Source organism: Alexandromys fortis, unplaced genomic scaffold (genome assembly GCF_014885135.2).
Source record: "Alexandromys fortis isolate MF-2015 unplaced genomic scaffold, M_Fortis_MF-2015_v1.1 scaffold_113, whole genome shotgun sequence".
NCBI lineage: Eukaryota > Metazoa > Chordata > Mammalia > Rodentia > Cricetidae > Alexandromys > Alexandromys fortis.
Genome location: NW_026067988.1, coordinates 4,342,361 through 4,349,135, shown reverse-complemented (window position 1 = coordinate 4,349,135; position 6,775 = coordinate 4,342,361). Strand labels below are relative to the sequence as shown.

The 6,775-nt window shown below is 33.1% G+C and overlaps 1 long non-coding RNA gene across 1 annotated transcript in view; it reads right to left on the bottom strand.

Moving 5' to 3' along the window:
* LOC126511999 (uncharacterized) overlaps positions 1-2,800 on the bottom strand; it is a 5,201-nt gene extending 2,401 nt beyond the window's left edge. The window contains exon 1 of the long non-coding RNA XR_007594868.1: positions 2,645-2,800. This is a non-coding gene — a long non-coding RNA (uncharacterized lncRNA). The remainder of the gene's footprint in view (positions 1-2,644) is intronic.
* Positions 2,801-6,775: the final 3,975 nt, after the last annotated feature.

The window sequence follows — 6,775 nt, the reverse complement described above, 5'->3', positions numbered from 1 at the left end:
GGATGTTAATTTGAATAATCAATTGTGATTCTATTTCTTGGAAAAGACTATTTCTCTATACTCAATATTACATATTTACCTTTAATTCTTTTTATTATATTGACGTCTCATACTCTTTCATTGTCGATATTAGCATGTCTAATGTTTTCCTCATTCAGCTCATATTTAGGCAGTTAGGTTGATGAAACCTCAAGTGTGTAGCTTGTTAAATGTCTATGAGACACAATCTCTCAGCAAACTCCCTTATCAACTGTCTTTAAAAGTTATAATCTTTTAAATCCCTAATCCATAATGCTTCCAGATCTTTAGGTGTAGAAGCTGTTTTGTAAATGTATCTTTTGGAACTGGTTTCCACAACTCTACAGGTTGACTGGCTGAAGCTTTCTGTAATAGTTTCCATCCTTGCAAATAGCAGTTTTCTTGATAAGAGTTGAGGATGTAGATATGTTTGAATATAAGAACACATACTTAAATTCATTCTTTTTATACCAGCTTTAAGAAATATGTGTTAATGGGTCTATTTAATTTTGTCATATCATTTACTATTTATCCTCTGTGTTGGTAAAAAGGAAGGAGTAAGTCTTAACCTACCATTTTGGAGACAGATATTTATGCAGAATTGCTTTGGGGACAGTAATTTATCATTGTTAAGCCAATGTTATATAAAGTTATAATTTATGACATAATTAAGTAGATTCTGTTAAATGTTAATCTTAATTAGTTTAATTATTATCATTGTCCTTGACTGCCCCAAGGTATTACTGCTGGCTTTTGTGTTTGGTAGAAAATATGTAACTGATGGACTTTTCTATACAGAAAAGTAGAAAACTGATTAGTAAAATTAAGTTAGGCTTTCCAAAGTGACTGCAGAAATTTGTACTTCCACCAGCAATGGAGGAATGTTCCCGTTATTCCACATTCTCAACAACATGTACTTTCTTTTCTTAATACTTGCGTTCCATGTTAGTTTCCTAAGGATTTTGAATTTTATTTCAGATTATTCATTCTGACCTTATCCTAATAATTTTTACTTATTTTCTTCTCTCTTTCTCACTTTTGTCTGTACACTCATATATATTACATGTATCAGGATTGTTTTAAAATTGATAAGCTTTACCCTTCAATAGTTCTTTATGCATTAAACCATGTAGACAATGCTGTAAAAAAAAAAAGATAATTCTTGTTCTTAACAAATCTTTGATAATAATACTTCAGTAATGATGGGCATAATTTTCTATTAAATATTTAAAGCTATTAAAGTAATGTAACTGAAGAATTTATTTTCAAATTTTGTTTGAATTTAATGCATTATATTTATATTTAAATATCAACATGCAATTGACTACTGCCATCCACACTAGAGATCATAACTGAGTTTTTTAATTCTGGCCATCTGTCATATTATCTGGTCTTTAAAATAAATGTGACTTTTATGATTTACTTCTTCATTAAATTACTAATATGATTAACTTCCCATGGATTGCCCATGGACATGGCATAAATTATAAAAACAATAGAAAGTATTAGGTCATGGGAATTTTTTTTTGATGTGCTTCATTAAGAAAGTTTTACTGTCCAGACTTTAATCACAGCCAGTAAAACTCACCTGTTTTCTATAAACTCTGTGTTGATATTTATCTGTTAGACCCTTTACCATGACCAAATCAAAGTCCAGAGGAAGTCTGCTTCAAAAATTGCCTGGAAAATTGTAGTTGAATATCTAAATAATTTCAGTCTATGCGTGGGGTGAAATCACAAAACTCAATATGGGAAATTTATCTGAGAAACCAGTTGAGGCAGGTGTGTTCTTTTATAGAAGATATAGAAAGCACAATAAAGAGCCAATCTTACTCATTGAGTGTTTATTTTTATTGTAGTAGACCTTTACTTTGAAGACTACATGATGTTGGGAGTATCTGACAGTAAAAAGTTGATGACTCAACATATTTCTTCATATAGTTTGAGTTAAGATATGGGTAAAAATATTTCCAGTTAAGGAACTAAGGCTTTGCACATAAGTGTAAAAATGAATCAGAATTTTGCTCAGAAGGAGTGATGCTGCTTCTGGATACAAGATTAATACTGTCTGGAAGTGAGTGGGTGTAGTAATAAGTGTGGTGGGGATTTGATTGGTCCTTGTAATGGTTAGGGTTCTCTGAGGGACAAAAACTTATCGAATTATATAATGCATATAATGGAGGGGGATTTATTAGAATCATTTACAATCTGTGGTCCAGCTAGTCCAACAATTGTGTCTACCAAGGAAATGCAAATAATCTGGTAGTGTTGAGTTCAAGAGACTGGATATTTTAGTCAGTCTTCTAAATTTGCCAAATCTCAAAGAAGTCGGCTCTCATGCCTGCAAAAGAATGAAATTGCTGTGGAGAGCATTCTTCTCTGCCTCAACTCTTAGGAACGAAGCAGACCTTCTAGTCTTCAGTTCCTACTCCATCCCTTTGTCTCACTCCAGAACACATGAGGCAGTCTCTCCATGGAAACCCACTGGACAAGATAGCCAGGTAATCAGGTAGGCAAGTTTCTCCTTCCAATTCTCCTATTCACATTCCTCAGTCTTTTCCATGACTTTCCACTTTCTTCTTGTCTGCCCTCATTCTTAGGGATATAAACAAATATTCTACCATACCTTTTTCCTTTCACATCATCTTTCAGGCTTAGCCTCCAAAACTGAAACAACTGTTTCCTTGAAAACGTGCTGGCCCTGGTAGCCACGAAATCTGGTATGGAGTCTTCCATTCCAATCCCATATTCTTATTCCCAGACCAGCATTTCTTTCTTTCTTCATCCCTGCAAAATCCATAAATCCTCATGTCAAATTTAACATTTTCTCTCTATCTTGTGGAACCTCTCCTACATCCATCCTATCCCATTCTTTTTCCAATCAGCTTCCACTACCTAGAAAGAAGTTCTAGTACTTCATGTGATCACAAATGTCAGGAACTCAGAATCAGTCCATACCAAGTAACCCACAGCCACTACATATTACTAACTACCAGATGGAATAAAAACCAAAATCTCAAAAAAAAAAAAAATCAAACAATCAAAGAAAAGAACAGAACAAAGCACATACAATATAATCAACCCAAGCCCAGATACCTAAATGTCAGCATAAAAACATCATCAACAGCCAGAATATTATTTCACTATTAGAACCCAGCAACCTTACTACAGTTGATATTGAGAAATCCAATACAGTTGAAAAATAAGTCATGTACTTCAAAATAGCTCTTTTTAATATGTTCTATTACTTTAAAGAGCATATTAAAAAATCCATTAGTGAAATCTATGAAAACAAAAATGAAGAATAGGATTAAAGAAAGTTGTTCAGTACATGAAAGTAGAAATAGAATCAAGAAAAAATTCCAAAATTATGGAAAGAATAGAAATAAAAAATTGAAACTAAAAAAGGAACTTATTAATAATAATAAGAGATGGAATAGAATATTTCAGGCACTGAAGACAAGAGAGAATAAATGGATACTCAGGCCAAAGTAAATGTTATTTCTAAGAAAACTCTGGCACAAAACAGCCAGGAAATCTGAGTCACCATGAAAAGCCAAGTCCCTGAATAATAAAAAAACAGAAGGAGAAGAAACTGAGGTCAAAACTCACTAAATATTTACAATGATATCATTGAGAAAATTTCCCTAACTAAAAGGAAGATATGCCTATGAAGGTACAAGAATCATATAGAACAGCAAATATACTGGACAATACAAAAAATATCTCCCTGACACATAGTCATGAAAACATTATGTCCAAAATAAATAATAATATTAAAAGCTGCAATGGAAAAAGAGCAAGTAACATATAAGATATACTTCAGACCAAAACTGAATGGGAAGAGATAAGGAAGTTTCCAATATATCCAAGGAAAAATCCACGAAGAAAATACTTCAATTCTTAAAACCTTTCACCAAACATATGGACACACGAGATCATAAAAGATATACTACTACAGTTTAAATCACATACTGACTTCCATAAAGTAAAATTAGGTGACTATAGCATTCAAATTTCATCAAAATGTAGGTTATTAAAAAAACTGAATTGAGAAATCTTGAGCCTAAATAATGTCGCTAAACAAATGAACCATTATCTGTAACAGATATTTATAGAACATTTTACCCTAACACAGAAGAATGTACCTTTTTTTCAGCCAAAAACTCTTGTCAAAACTGAGCATATATTTGGACAAAATAAAAATCTCAACAGACAAAATAGTATTCAAAAATCTCCCTATTGACCTGGCATATTTCCTTTAGTGTTTTAAATAGGAAGCTATCTATACATTTTCTTGAAATTTTATATATTCACTTCTATCATTTCCAGAAATTCTATGAAACGAAATAAATGTTTATATTGATACAAAACATATTTTAGCAACGTAATGTGTTCAAATTTGGAGGAAATGCAAATATTAGGAGGCAAATGCAGAGACAAGATGCTGAGTACCCTTCAAATGGAATAATATTTGATAGTAAAAGAGTATTCATTCATTCTTTATAAACATGGGTAATTAGCAATCATAGACTTGATAATTGAATGAAAATGAAAACAAAGCATACACAAATATATAGGACATAAAGAAGGTAGTTCTCAGATGCAAACTCATAGCACTAAGAGCTAACATAATAAGTTACTGTAGAATTTCACCAGGGAACAGCCTCAGCAGAGAAGTGGGTCTCGAATCTGGGATGTCTGGAAGGCGAAGTGAGTACATGAACACAGGATTCTGATGCAAGCTGATTGACTATCGGTTGCAGGAAAGGTTCTTCTTCTACCCTGAACTGAAAACCTCAGTCTTTATTGTAAATTTTACACAAGGAAAATATTCTTTTTTCTTGTCACAGGATAATCATTACATGGGCAAAGCAGTTCACAAAAGTACAAAGATTCTTTGAAATCAGAGCATCACCATTAATCATCATATATTCCCAGGTCCCAATCCCCATGCCAGCTACTATATTCTTGATTCTTAGTTTAATTAATTATAAAACAACTTCTGAGCTTTCTGGGGTGAGCAATCACCCCAGAGGTTAATTGCTTGCAGTTTACAGCAGCATAGTTTGGTCGGTTTTACTCCATTGCCGTACCTTTCCCTTAGCTGTTCCTCACAATTCCAATACATATCATTTTGATTTATAGGGCCATAGGCAGTCAGCCCCCAAGCCTTGGGTTCTTCAGAAACTTTATTCATCATAGCCAAGTTCCTTTCTCTTTAAGTATTATTCTTTTGCCAAATTTTATAATAAGGCAAAGAACAATTTCTATATTTTTCCACATTTCCCTAATTCTTTCGGAGTCAGGTATTTTTTTCTCGTGACCTGCTTTACAGATCTAATGCATGCCCATTCTATCAGATAAGGAAGACTCATATTATTGTACAGCACATTCATATTTTCATAAGGCACTAGTGTGGAAGGAGAAAAAGAACATGAAGAACAAGTATACTAGTAGAATTGCTGCAATCAGAATAATCTGTAAGTGTTGGAAAATGCATATGCGGATCTCATAGAAGCAGTCCTCGGGTCACATAAGATGTTATCTTTTTGGCACTCAAGTAACAATCTCATGTAGCTGCTACTGGGTTGGTTGCCTGGAGGGAACTGATTCTTGCATCTCAGAAACCACACTTGGAGGGGAGCTATGCTTTGCTCTCTCCGACAAGATTTCATGTTTGTAACAGAAAATCACAGGTGGAAGAAATAAAACAAATGGAGAAATAATATGCCAAAGGATTAGATAGCAAGATATTATCAAATTCAGTATACTGGTTGTAATCCTATTTTATATTTGATATTTCTTCTTAGTGTATATAGTTTTGTATTAGGTTTGGAACTCTCTTATTTAGACAAAAGGGGTAGGTGATGGGAACCTCCTCTGACCAATGACCTTGAAGAGGCTGGATCGGGTTAGGGTGTGGCCTTTTGGGTACCCAGAGTCAACCCTGGCCCACCCAGGGCTCGCACTTTTTCTCTCTCTTGTTCCAGCATTACACACCTGAGGTTGGACTTTTTGTTCCTGTTCCGTAAGTTTGCCCTTTATAAAAAAAGAAATATAGCTGGAAGCTTCAAGGAGTCAGCTTAGGATTCTTTGACTTTTATACTCAACCCCTTTTCAGCAACAATCAACAAAACCTGGGTATTTTGTACACACACTGACAAATTCTGTGCATTAAGAGAAAATATAAAAATCCTTAAAGAAATGAATCTAGACACAGGCCTCTTTATTACCTCTTTGGCATAATGTGCAAAGAATTTTCACTCTATCTTCTAACTCTTGTGTCACTTTTTTTGTGACAGTAAGCAAATGATAGTCGCTTCCCACTACACAGTAATTTTGTACTTTTTCCTGTGCAAATTGCAGCCAAATAATTATTAGTCATAAAAAGGATTCAAAAGTACACATGGTACTCTGTTTCAGAAATAATTTCTGGATTCATTCCTGTAATAGGAATCTAAAATTTGAGACTAGCTGAGATAATTTAGTTTGACATACATATTTTAAATTCTAGAAAAAAATGCATGTATACATGTATAAAAATACATATATGCACACAACATGGAGAGGTTCGGAATACAATAAAATAAAATTTACCAGTATTTTTAATATATACATACATTTATACACATATATTTTAGAATAAATAAATGATGAATGTAATATATATATTATAGGACGGCATAGATTTATTAATAAACTTATACTTATAACATGTAAGTACTTTAAAAATCTTAGTAACTCTGACTTTATA